The following is a 13,369-nucleotide window of genomic DNA, read 5'->3' as shown; positions in this document are numbered from 1 at the left end:
TGCTTGCAATAGGAAACGGATCTGTATAAAATTCCTGAGAAAGGAAGCCAGACCTAGAGAAACTGGCCAGATGCAGTGTGACTCCCCAACAGGTAATGGAGGCTGCAGACTGCAAAGCACTGACTCAGTTGAAAGGAAACATAGGATGTAATTTAGATCTGAAATTTAAATGGGAAGTTTAGAAATGAATTATCACATTGGTCATCGGTAAGTAGCCAACCTGATTAATTATTTAAATTGCAATTTAAACTTAACAAGCTAAAGGAGCATCATCATCCCTCTGATGGGGATAGAGATGTGAATGACTATAGTAATAGCTAAGAACAACAGAATCTATTAACTGTAGCAATTGGTCACAACCAGTATATGGTGGTACATAAGAAACCCATTATCACATTTGATCACAGTTTAATATCAGAATACGAGAGAACAACCTTTAAAACATGAGCGTTCCTCTGTGTTACATATAATGAAGTCACAGCCCATTTATAAAGACTGGGTTTACAATTTTGTTCTATTCAATGCACAAAGGAAATCTAGCCCCAATTTGAAAGTATAACATAAAATCTGTTATTATTTAGTTAAAAGTATTAAAGAATTTGCGACAATCCATTTCCAAACAGCACAATTTCTGTAGAAGCAGGAAGTGATGTTCGTAACGTGTTTGATTGCTCCCAGTATAAATGTGTGCCTACCATGTGAATGAAGTTCATATCATTTTAATGGATTTCAAGCCATTTGCTCTGTGATCGATGTGAAGACTGTCAGGTTTATCTCGTTTTTTTTCCTAGTAACCAGTCCTAAACAGACAGCTTCTGCCCTACGCTTGTCCCATGGATTCTGACTTTCAAGGTCTTGCTGATTATTTTTGACCTCACCAATCACTCTCGACGGTTTCTAACTACTAATCCCTTACTGGTCGCTCTTGTCCTCTATTTTTCCTACCAGTTATGCTGTCAAGTGTGCAGCTTTAGTGTGAAACCATGGCGGAAAAGAACATGCCCATTGCAAGAAACCACTGTATTAGATGGGGGCAAATGGTGAACATTTTATTATAGACCAGTAGCAAGAAACTACAGAAGAAGGAGAAATTCAAGGGCAACAGTAGTCAGCATAGGCCAGTATAAGGTGCCACGGATTGAGATAAACCCGAGAGAACTTATAAATCATGGAGCAAATAGTTTTAGGGCGAGTGAAGTTATCTGACCATTGTACGTGTCACAAGGGCAATTGGTCACTTTGACTTTCCAGTTCCAGTTGATATTCTGTGTAGTGTTTCAGCATTCATGACCTTCCTTTCTTAATGGTCACTCTCTTTCTCTCTCTCACTCACTCACTCTTAATTAGGCACAGGAGTCAGTGATTTAAAATCTATTACTATTTTCATTAAGTTGGTCACACTACAAAAATTGGACAAGAAGAATCATACAAAGTAATAATTTTCTCAGCATATTAAAAGTTGCAGATATTAAATAATCTCAGAATTATTTCCATACGTTTAGATGAATAAGATATAATCGCTGGGAATTTCCTGGGAGGTTCTCTCAATCAGCCACGGTAACTTTGGCGGAAGGCCGACAGAAATCCTGGATATAACGCATAAACGGGATTTGCGCCGATCTTCTGCCGAAGTTACTGAAACAGATTGGGAGGACCGCCAGGGAAATTCCTGGGATATGTTCGGAACAAATTAATACAAATTCTAGTACATTTAAACAAAAAAATCTGATGCATCAGGCTAGAGGGTGATTTTTTTTTATACTAGAAATTATTAACCCAAAACTCAGGCAAGTACCAAGCTAACTGAAATTGTTTCTTCACCACCAACATTTCTACAGCAGAGTTTATAGGTATCAAAGAGCTCTTGTTCATATAACATATCTTTACATTTTTTTATACAGACCTCTCCTTCTTACTTGAATAATGATACAGTCATTCCAGGAATACCCTCCTTTAAATTAACCTTTTGTCTGCTGCTAGTGTCCACTTGCCCCATTCCTAAGTCCACATTTAAAATGGAAACTGTCTGTGTAGCATTTAGTGTTGACTAAATAACAATGGATTTTTATAATATTTTCAAGAATGCTCTGTTCTCCGAGTGCTACCCGTGTTTTTGGAGTATTACAGGAAATCCAGCTAGGACCTAATAGGGGTAAATTTTTAACTTGCCACCTGGGTATAAAAGTGCTATTGAGGATCAGCCGCCCATTATATAAACTGGTCCATTTTCATTTCCATTGATTTCAATCTCTGCCATATTGGATCAGCAGACAACTTATTTGTTTACACGGGAGTTTCTGGCTTGCAAGCAAGGAATTTACAGCTATGCCACTTGTCCAGGGTGACAATATCATTTATAGCCTGTGCACAGTTCCATACGTTTTCAATTGTGTGGTATGCATAAAACATTGGATGATTAATAAAGTATCTTTGCGATGAAACAACACAGCCCATACTTGTATACTCATTAAGATTCCACATGGTACTCTTTATGGGATTCTGTGAGTAAAGAGGATACAGAACAGATTCAATTCAAAAAGCTTCAAACAAAATAAAAAAACATTCAAATTTCATTACTACAAACATTTAAGATTGCCGACTGTCATTGGAAAGGTTATTTTTTGGCTCCAAGAAGTCTAAATCAACCAACATCACTAAAACAGATTATCTGGTCATTTATCTTATTGCTGTTTGTGGGACCTTGCTATGCGCAAATTTGATACCGTATTTCCTTACATTTCAACAGTGACAACACTTGAAAAGTAATTCATTGACTGTGACGTGCTTTGGGACGACCTGAGGTCATAAAAAATGCTACATAAATGCAAGTTTTTTTCTTTCTTTGTACGTCTGTAAGAAAGAAAGAAGAGAGAACTTGTGTTTATATAGTGCCTTCTATGTCCTTAAGACATCCCAAACTATGTCCTTAGGAAATCCCAAATCCCTTCACAGCCAATTAATTACTTTTGAACTGCAGTCACTGTTGTTTTGCAGTCAAACATGGCAGTGAATTTGCCCACAGCAAGCTCCCACAGAGAGATAAACGATCAGCTAACCTGTTTTGATGGTGTTGGCTGAAGGATATGTTTTCGCCAGCACACGAGGAGAACACCCTTGAACTCCTTTGAATAGTGCCATGGATCTTTTATGCCCACCTAAACAGGCTCTAAGGTCTTATCATAGAGCCGGTGCTGTAGATTTTCAACTTACTGCCCGGGCGAAGAACTGGCGCTGCCAATGGGCCGGCCATTATAGAAACTGCCTGACTGAAGTCAATGGAAATGAAACTTGGGCAGTTTTTATAATGGGCAGCTGCTCTACAATGTCAGCTTTACTTCCAGATGGCAAGTTGAAAATCTACCCCAGCATCTCCGACAATGCAGCACCTCCTCAGTACTGCACTGAAGTGTCAGCATAAATTATATGAGGCAAAAATTGATCCCAACCCATACCATGGTATACTGATGTATTTCTTCACAAAACTGCTATAGAAGTAGTTTGAAGCCCGCAAATAAACCTCAGTACATAATTAGGAACAAAATTGATGATCAAAAGTACGGGTCAGAGTAATTGAATACTGGGTAGCACATGATAGTTCCTCATCTGCTGGCACTATGTGAATGCCATAGCAAGGAAGTAAACTTAGCTGAAATGTAAAATGTAAGAGGTAAGGCCGTATAGGTATTTGGAGTTTGTTTGAATTACTTTTGGGGGCAAAGAAATAGCTTGTAGAAAGTTCCTTCAGAAGATTAATTAGGTTGAAGAGAATCCATCAGGGAGTAGATTTTGCACGGTGCATAGAAGGAACAAGCTAGATGGGCCAAATCACCCCTTCTTATGTTGGTAACTGTGCTTTACATCGAGTTTCATCGAGTCTACAGCACAGAAACAGGATATTCGGCCCAACTGGTCTATGCTGGCGTTTATGCTCCACACGAGCCTCCTCCCTCCCTACTTCATCTAACCCGATCAGCATATCCTTCTATTCCTTTCTCCTTTGTGTGCTTATCTAGATTTCCTTTAAATGCATCTATGCTATTTGCCTTAACTATTCCTTGTGGTAACGCGTTCCACATTCTTACCATTCTTTGAATAAAGAAGTTTCTCCAGAATTCCCTATTGGATTTATTTAGTGAATATCTTATATTTATGGCCTCTAGTTTTGGACTCCCCACAAGTGGAAACATTTTCCCTACATCTACCCGATCAAACCCTTTCATTATCTTAAAGACCTTTATCAGGCCACCCCTCAGCCTTCTCTTTTCTAACAGCCTTTCCTGTTAAATATTTCCTCTCAGTTCTGGTATTATCCTTGTGAATCTTTTTTGCACCTTCTCCAGTGCCTCCATATCCTTTTTATAACATGGAGACCAGAACTGTGCACAGTACTCCAAGTGTGGCCTAACCAAGGTTCTATACAAGTTTAACATAACTTCTCTGCTTTTCAATTCTATCCCTCTAGAAATGAATCCCACTTCTTGGTTTGCCTCTTTATGGCCTTATTAACCTATGTCGCTACTTTTAGTGATTTGTGAATGTGTACCCCCAGACCTCTATGCCTCTCTAACCCATTTAGACTCTTATTATCCAAGCACTGTGTGGCCTCCTTATTTTTATTACCAAAATGCACCACATCATGCATATCTATATTGAAATTCATTTGCCAGTTACACGTCCATTCTGCAAGTTTATTAATGTTCATTTGCATTTTGACACATTCTTCCTTTGTATTAACTACACCCCCCAATTTGGTGTCGTTTGCAAATTTTGAAATTGTATTTCCGATTCCTGAGTCCAAATTGTTAATGTAAATTGTGAACAACAGTGGTCCCAGCACCGATCCCTGTGGAACACCACTTCCCAACTTTTGCCAGTCTGAGTAGCTACCCTTAATCCCTACTCTCTGTTTTCTGTTTTGTAGCCAGCTGGCTATCCATTCTGCTTCCTGACCTTAGTCATGAGTCTATAATGCGGTATCTTATCGAAGGCCTTTTGAAAATCCAAATATATTACATCTACTGCATTATCCTCATCTACTCTTTCTATTACTTCTTCAAAGAATTCAAAAAGGTTGGTCAAGCATGTCTTTCCATTCTGAAATCCATGCTGACTATTCTTTATTGTATTTTCCTTTACTAGATATCTTTGAGTAAAGATTTAATTATCATTCCTATCACCAATGTTAAGCTAACTGGTCTATAGTTCCCTGGACTTATTCCTATATTTAAAAAGGAACATAGAACAACATTAGCAACATTAGCAAAATGAACATATAACCATAGCACTTTGGCTCCAAAATATTTTCCTATGGGTGGATTATCCTTAGTGATTAAAACTAAGACTTTGATTAATGTCTTGCCTTGACAAGTACAAGCAATTAATTATTTGTCCCGTTAAATAAAATGAGCAGAGAAGCTGGCATGAGCCTACTAAGCAGCTTTTACTAAAAAAAGAAGCTTTGTTTAAAAGTTTATTTCTAAAAACCTGGCTTACCAACAATAATCGAGGCCGGGTATGCATTAATCTATATTGGATGTGCAATTTATCTTGGGGGAAAGATAGGAAAATGTGACTCAACCAGGAGCAGAATCACCCATGTGCGATATCCCTGATCTGGGGGGAAATTGAAAATGTTTTCAACATTTACTGATTTTGCTCAGATTATTTGGTAGATTGGTCACTTCACAAATTGAATTGGGACCCAGTATCTTATAACCCAACCATGATTATCATCAGGGTAACAGAGGGGGAAAAAATTCGATAGGGCCTATTATTGGGCGTAGGTAGCATGATCCGCAATTAACCTGTGTCCAGTGCCCCCTGCACAGGCAGGACGAGAACTTTGTCAAGCTGCATTGAAATCCAGGCCTTGCATGTCGAATCAATGCAATTCGCACTTTCCACCAGTAGGGGAAGCCCCAATCTCTTAAAGGGAGAATGTCTCTTAAAATCTCTTAAAGGTAGCTGGTACGTGCTATTTGCTAAAATAACAGTCTGCTGTCTGCACGGAGTCTGAACGGAGATCATATATCACACATATAAAACACAGATGCAGGTCCCGTCCCTATGTTTACACACTGATGATTTATGTTAAAACATTGAATAAAAGTTGTGCACTACTAAATCCCACATCCTCCAATCTGCATGCCAGACCTCACCATTTCTGCCGATCTGAATTTGTACCAGGTCTTCGAGAATATGTGCAGCAAGGTTCTCTGATGATGCACTAGAGGCCTTGGTGCAAGAGGTGGACAGAAGGAGGGACATCCTATATCTGTGGGGGGATGGCAAGATGGCCCTCCAAACATAGGCCCAAAAGGCAGTGGGAGGCAGTGGCGGACGAAGTCAATGCCAGGCACACAGCATCATGAACATAGATACAGTGCAGGAAGAGGTTCAATGTTTTGACACGAGTGGCCAAGGTGAATGAGGTCAACTGTCAAGTGGCGTCTCCTACCAACTGCACCATTAGCCGCATCCACTGCACTGCACCCCCCATCACCCACATACCAACAAACTCTTTCCATCAGTACTCAATTCTGCCAATCAGATGCTCCCTCTCACCCTCACACATTACCACTGTTGCAAGCCGTCCACCCACAACTCACAGGACACACACACTGGCAACTATTCAACCATGTCAGGCACATCACCCAGACACATGTCTCGCTTTCTTGCAGGAAAAGGTGGCGCATATCAGGAGGCAGCAAGTGGCAGTGACATTTAATCCTTCGAGCCTGTTCCACCATTCAATGAGATCATGGCGGACCTGTGACCTAACTCCACATACCCACCTTAGCGCCATATCCCTTAATACCCTTGGTTCACAAAAATCTATCAATCTCAGATTTAGAATTCAAATTGAGCTAGCATCAACTGCTGTTTGCAGAAGAGCGTTCCAAACTTCTACCACCCTTTGCAGGTAGCAGCCTTTCCTAACTTCACTCCTGCATGTCCTGACTCTAAATGTTAGGCTATGTCCCTGCATCCTAGTATTCAAGTATAGGAGACCTCCAAAAACAGTTACAAATGTCTCGGCAGCCAGAAGCAATAATCCAGCCACTAACCTGTAAATCCTGCATGGTCCCTTTAAATAACGCTGGCAGGGTCCTCCAAGCACTCTAAGACACGTTCAGATGGTTGTGGTTAAGACTGTGCGTTGTGTTGAGCATTAAGTGCCAAAATGGCATCTATCACTTTAAATCAGCGTTGTACACTGATTGCATCCATTTTACTCCTTACTTTGCATGCAGCCAGCGTTCGGTATTTAAGCAAGCGCTAATTCCTATACCAAGATGGCGTCCGGCGCACATCACGCTGGAAATGTGCATACACAGCCAAGACGCCATCTTGGATGTTCGAGAGGCCGCATAGTGCCGAAACAACGGGTGCTACACGGCCCAATTTAGCACCCAATATCCCTTAAAGGAATTAGAAGAATAGGTGAAGAACTGTGTAATTTTCATCAATCTAAAATATTTAAATAACTTACCACAAAATGTGGAATTCAGATATAAAATAGTATACATGTGCATTAAAATGTATAGAACCATTAACCTAAACTCTGATACCTCTTTAGAGATTTTTGAATTCTTATAAATGGTTCTACTTAAGCTCAGCCCCTCATTAATCGTATAAGTGGAGCTCAAGCTCAGGCGGGCAGGACCAATTCATTTTTGATCTGGGCGCCACTAAAAAGTTCCCGTGGTCCCACAATCCCTCTTGTTACGGATCCTGGGACTGGCAAATCTGTAAAATAATGGGGTAGAAATTCATCGGAAGGGCAGAAGGGCAACACAGACAGTATCACATTGGCCGGGTACAGCATAGGCTGGGTGTCTGAAAGAGCTCAGGGAGTGGGCTGGGGCCAATAATGGAGCACAGATAGTGGGAGGGAATAGGGTGGGACTGATGGTGCAGCACAAAAAGTAGGAGAGAGGCTGGACCTCAAGAGCACACACTGTTATACAAAGAAAAGCATGACTTCCTTTGCCAGCACCTCACAGTGGCTCCTGGGAATTGTAGCTTTCTTACTTTAGAGATGGATGCACGTTTTGCTTATGGGGAGTTAACTGGGTGGGATTCAAAAGGGAGCTGGATAAGTAGTTGAAAGTAAAAAATTTGCAGGGCTACGGGGATAGGGCGGGGGAGTGGGACTAGCTGGATTGCTCTTGCATAGAGTCGGCGCGGACTTGACGGGCCAAATGGCCTCCTTCCGTGCTGTAACCTTACTATGATTCTATGATTGTGAAGCAAATAGCTAAGCGTGTACTCAGAGTCCAGACTGTTCAGAAGCCCAGTAGGGTGCAAAATGTTGTTTGTAAAAGGTGGGGAGTTTTGAAGCCAAATTTATGTGTAAACTTGTGATTATTTTTCTGTGTTTGCGATGTGGTGAGTTTTGTTTTTAGATGTATAGTGGGGTAGGTGAGGAACTATAAGAAAAGTAAGGATGAGAAAAGCCAGTTGGCTACTTAAAGTTCATTGCTGCAGTGAAGCTCTTCCCTATCAATATTAATAACTGCAATGTGTAGCCATTGTTGGCAGACAGTTAATCAATAAATTATTAAGTGAAATCCACTGTATGGAGCCCAGTGACCGCCTTTTTGCACACAGCTAGGGGCTGAATTTCTGTGGGAGTTCTCCTGATCATCTGCTGTAACTTTGACAGAAGAGTCTGGGAAACTCCAGAAGAACAATTCCTATTTTTTCCCAGGGTTCTATAGCTCTTCCCTTGAAGTTACGGCTGCCGATTCGGAGAACCCCAGTGGAAGTTCACCCGCACACTCCTACTTTCAGGTGCCTGAGGGTGACTGATATCACATTTTCACTGTTCTATGATATATGCTCACCACCACATTCTCAAGGGCAATTAGGGATGGGCAATAAATGCCCGCCTCGCCAGCGACGCCCACATCCCATGAACGAATAAAAAAAAAACATGATGCCGATGGTACAAAATAATGAAACACAATCCCAAAAAGAGTCTGAGTGTGTCACGTCGTAGAGTTGATCCCCATGCAAATAATGGAGCTCGCCAGCACTATCACTGCAAAAGGTCCATTGTGCCAGAGGTTAATTGTCCTTTGCTGTGTGCGAATCATTGCCCTTTGCAAATTAATGTCTCTCTATTGGTGGCATGGAGTCAGCATCAGGTGTAGTTCAGTCCCTCTCCTTCCACTTAGCATTAATATTTCTATTACAGGGCAACTGCAGCCGGGGCATTATCGTAACTTTGTAGAAAAATAGAATTGAGATATATTCTACCAATAATTTCAATAGATTGTTTTTATTTTCTAAATTTAAAAAGATACAAACTAGTGAGTATGCATGGTTGCATTTTGTATCTTTGTTAAATTATATTGTTCATAAAAATTATATCAGTAAATACTTATCCTCTTTGAATAACAATTCTGTCTGATAATTTATAATTATTGCGTATACCTGGAAAATTAAATAAACAATACAGATAATTAAGACAAATAAAATGTAGAAGTGCATGAGAACTTATTTTTAAAAACATGTTGACAAAAATATATTGGGGACAAAAATCCATGGGCAGTGGAGGGGGAAGATAAGGGAATGTGGTACCCTGGAGTAAATGCCGGGATGCTCCTGCCCAGGGCCTCCTCCATTGACCCCGCTAAATTTGTGGGATCAGAGATCGGTCTCTTGATTTGCAGGCGAATGATGGGTGCCCACACCTCCAGGGGCACATCTAGGCTGCCCACCCACCGAAGAGACTGCAAATTGCAACAAAAATGTGCCAGCCAGGAAGGGGGGTTGTTGGAGCAACCTCGGAAAGAACAGGTAACTGCTGCCAGCACCCTCTGTGCAAGGGGGCCACGTTTAATTAATTTAATATTCTTGGGTGGTCCAGGCCACAATCTGCCCTAGAGGTGGGGCCAAGTACTGCTACTTAGCGGGTTGGTATACCTGGTCTCACTAGGTGTCCCGCCACCGACCCTACGATTGATTCCTTTGAGACCCAGTGGACGTATGAACTCCTGGCACTGGGAGTATGCATCCCCGGCTCTGGTCCTACCTATGTTGATTGCCTTGTTTGGTGTAGGTGGAGCTTTTGTGTCACTTGTAGCTTCTGACTTCAAAGATGTAGAAGTAATTTGAAGTGTCTGCTTCTGAAGTTGTTTGTTAACTTTCATTCCGTTTAACCTAAATTCCTTGGAGAAAAAAGCCGAACTATTCCTCCAATAATACATTGTGGCAGCCTAAGCTGGAATTATCTGGCCTTGTAAGTAAACCATAATCTCCTCCATTTTCTTGGAGCTGCCACACACAAGTGCTAAGAATTCCACAGCTGGATTACCGAGCTTTATTGGCCCTACTGCTTAAGTGGCAACTCAGCTGCTTTGGAAATGTGAAAGGAGTGTTTTTATAGGCATATCATAACCGGCCGTTCTCCTGTCATTCCCATTAATAAAATCTTATTTCACATAACTGGCCACAGGGAAATCACACCCTGCCACTATTTTAACTGTCGACTATGGCTGTTGAAATCTACTAAAATACACCTATATTGAAAAATGGTGAAATACCCCCCATGTGATGGGAACAAATCTGTGGTCTTCTAGGAACACAGAAAGGAACAGGAGTAGGCCATTCAACCCCTCAAGCCTGTTCTGCTATTCAATTAGATTGTGACTGATCTGTATCTTAACTCCATTTACCCATCTTTGCTCCATATCCCTAAACACCCTTCCTAGCAAAAATCTATCGATTTCCATTTTCTACTGTATTGCGCAGCTCACTGCTACAACAAGTTCCACCACCTGTACATCACATTGCCAGATATTGGGCAGTTATCTAAGTGAGATCTGACCGAGAGTAAACACAAGATACTAATGCGAGCGAATTGCTAACAGCTGCCCACGGAAAACATGACGATTTCTAAAATCTCTAAGCCCAGAGCCTGCAGCTAGGCATAATAAGGAGGAAAAAAAATCAAACCTTCAAAACCCCTTAAAAGGGTATTCTGCTTCCCCGTCGGTGGGAGGGCTGGATTCTCAGTCAGTTACAGCAGGATAATCAAACTATTTAGACTCAAGACACCAAGTGGAGATGAATGATTTATTCATTTTGAAGTCACGAAGCTGAGCTGATAGCGTAGATTGGCTGGCAAAAGTAAATTGCAGCTTTGCATGTTAACTTAATCTCTTGGAAATCATTTACAGGAAGTGAGTACAATGATAAGTAAAGGATAAGAGCCAATGTCTGCAGACAACCACCAACTCACTTGATTTTCTCATTGATAAGATCCCAAAGAATGCATTAAGTTCGGAATGTTGTATGTTGCACAGTAACCTCGAAGACTACTTTAGGTCATCTGAAGAGATTGTCAGGTTCTTTCTCTCATTGTGTTCATTCCCTAATGGAACAGACCCTATCAAGCTGTGCCTTAGGTAGTTCATAGGTACATCCTAATAAAAGAGCCACAGCCTAATACTCTAGAGGCTAAATTTGATATGACTAGTCTTAATGCAGTTTTAGGGATTTTAGGGATTTTAAATTGGCTATTGTCTTTTTGTATAATTTGTGCCTTCAACATAGGTCCCAATTTTATTCACAAAAATGTGTTTTAAAGTCTCCAATTTCTGAAGGGCGTATTGTTGTCCTTTTCTTGCCAATTCCAAAATGGCTAGTAGCTAATCGTACAGGGATGCTGGCCGCAGGGAGAAAACAGAAAAATACATTCCACAGGATTCACACATAGAATCATAGAATGATACAGCACAGAAGGAGGCCATTCGGTCCATTGTGCCTGTGCTGGCTCTTTGAAAGAGCTATCCAATTAGTCCCATTCCCCTGCTCTTTCCCCATTGCCCTGCATTTGTTTCCCTTTCAAATATTTATCCAATTCTCTTTTGAAAGTTATTATTGAATCTGCTTCCACCACCCTTTCAGGCAGTGTATTCAAAATCATAACAACTCGCTGCATAAAAAAAATTCTCCTCATCTCACCTCTGGTTCTTTTGCCAATTACCTTAAATCTGTGCCTCCTGGCTACTGACCCTTCTGCCACTGGAAACAGTTTCTCCTTATTCACTTCTCCTTATTCTCCTTATTCAAAACCCTTCATGATTTTGAATACCTCAATTAAATTTCCCCTTAACCTTCTCTGCTCTAAGGAGAGCAATTTCAGCTTCTCTAGTTTCTCCACACAACTGAAGTCCCATATCACTGGTACCATTCTAGCAAATCTCCTCTGCACCCTCTCTGAGGCCTTGATATCCTTCCTAAAGTGTGGTGCCCAGAATTGGTCTTAATACTCCAGCTGGGGCCTAACCAGTGATTTATAAAAGTATTGCATAAATTCCTTGCTTTTGTACTCTATGGGCCCGATTTTAGCACCCGCTACCGGGTGCGTTCTCGGCGGGGGGCCCCCGAAAATCCCGAAATCCCGGAGCGGGACCGGATCGCGCCTCGATCCCGCCCACGTCCGGGTTCCGCGCTGACGTGCGGGGGTGCGTGCGCAGCCCCCGCTGGTGGGAATCCCACAGGCAATTAAAGCCAACGGGATGCCACTTGAGTGTATTTACTTTGGTAGTTCAGGTCATTAACTGACTTGATTAAGAGACTGTGTGTGATTTTGGATAAACATGGGACTGTTTCACACACTGGGGGTAACAGTCCCAGTTGAAATGGACGTGTTGCAGCCGTCAGCCTGTGGCAGCTGCAAAGGTCCATTTGACAGGTGGGGTAGGGGGAGACCCTCAGCCATTGCAGGAGGCCGCTCTGTCACTTGGGACAAAGTTTGGCCTCCACCACCCTCCTCCTGATGGTCGAAGTCACCAACCTGCACACTTACGCCGGGGTCCGGAGACATGTACCTACATTGCGGACCCCCTCAGATGTACATCTTGCGGATGGGGGCCGCCGTAGCTGCAGTCATGACCCCCTCGGAGGGCGAACAGCATCACCAGCCTCGCCATCCACGCCGTCCACCTCAGACACGTGGAGCTCCACAACAGAGTGCTGTGACACATCCACCTGTACAGCAGGAGGGAGGGCTACCACAGAGAGAGACGCGTCACAGAGGGCACTACCCTCGCCACAGGGTCCACAGACCGAGGCGCAGCTCCCCGGACCTCTCCGAGCAGCAGTGCACACGGAGGCGCAGATTCACTCGACATGTAGTCGTGGACATCTGCAGCCTCTTTCATGCCGAGCTGCTCCTGGCTGGCCCCAGCACCAACTGCTTCCCTGTCGCTGCCAAAGTCACCACTGCCCTCCACAACTTCTCCTCCGCATCCTTCCAGGGTGCAGCCGGGTACATCGCCAATGTCTCTCAGTCGTCTGCGCGGAAGAGCCCTGCAAATACACCTGCACCTACTCTGCAGTGGCACAATGGGTG

General features: G+C 42.5%; 1 long non-coding RNA gene across 1 annotated transcript in view; it reads right to left on the bottom strand.

The window, feature by feature from the left end:
• LOC137300162 (uncharacterized) overlaps window positions 1-11,097 on the bottom strand; it is a 55,900-nt gene extending 44,803 nt beyond the window's left edge. Inside the window, exon 1 of the long non-coding RNA XR_010958038.1 lies at window positions 10,966-11,097. This is a non-coding gene — a long non-coding RNA (uncharacterized lncRNA). The remainder of the gene's footprint in view (window positions 1-10,965) is intronic.
• Window positions 11,098-13,369: the final 2,272 nt, after the last annotated feature.

This window comes from Heptranchias perlo, chromosome 30 (genome assembly GCF_035084215.1).
Source record: "Heptranchias perlo isolate sHepPer1 chromosome 30, sHepPer1.hap1, whole genome shotgun sequence".
Classification (NCBI taxonomy): Eukaryota; Metazoa; Chordata; class Chondrichthyes; order Hexanchiformes; family Hexanchidae; genus Heptranchias; species Heptranchias perlo.
The sequence above is the reverse complement of the archived record's forward strand: the minus strand, read 5'-3'. Positions and strand labels throughout refer to the sequence as shown.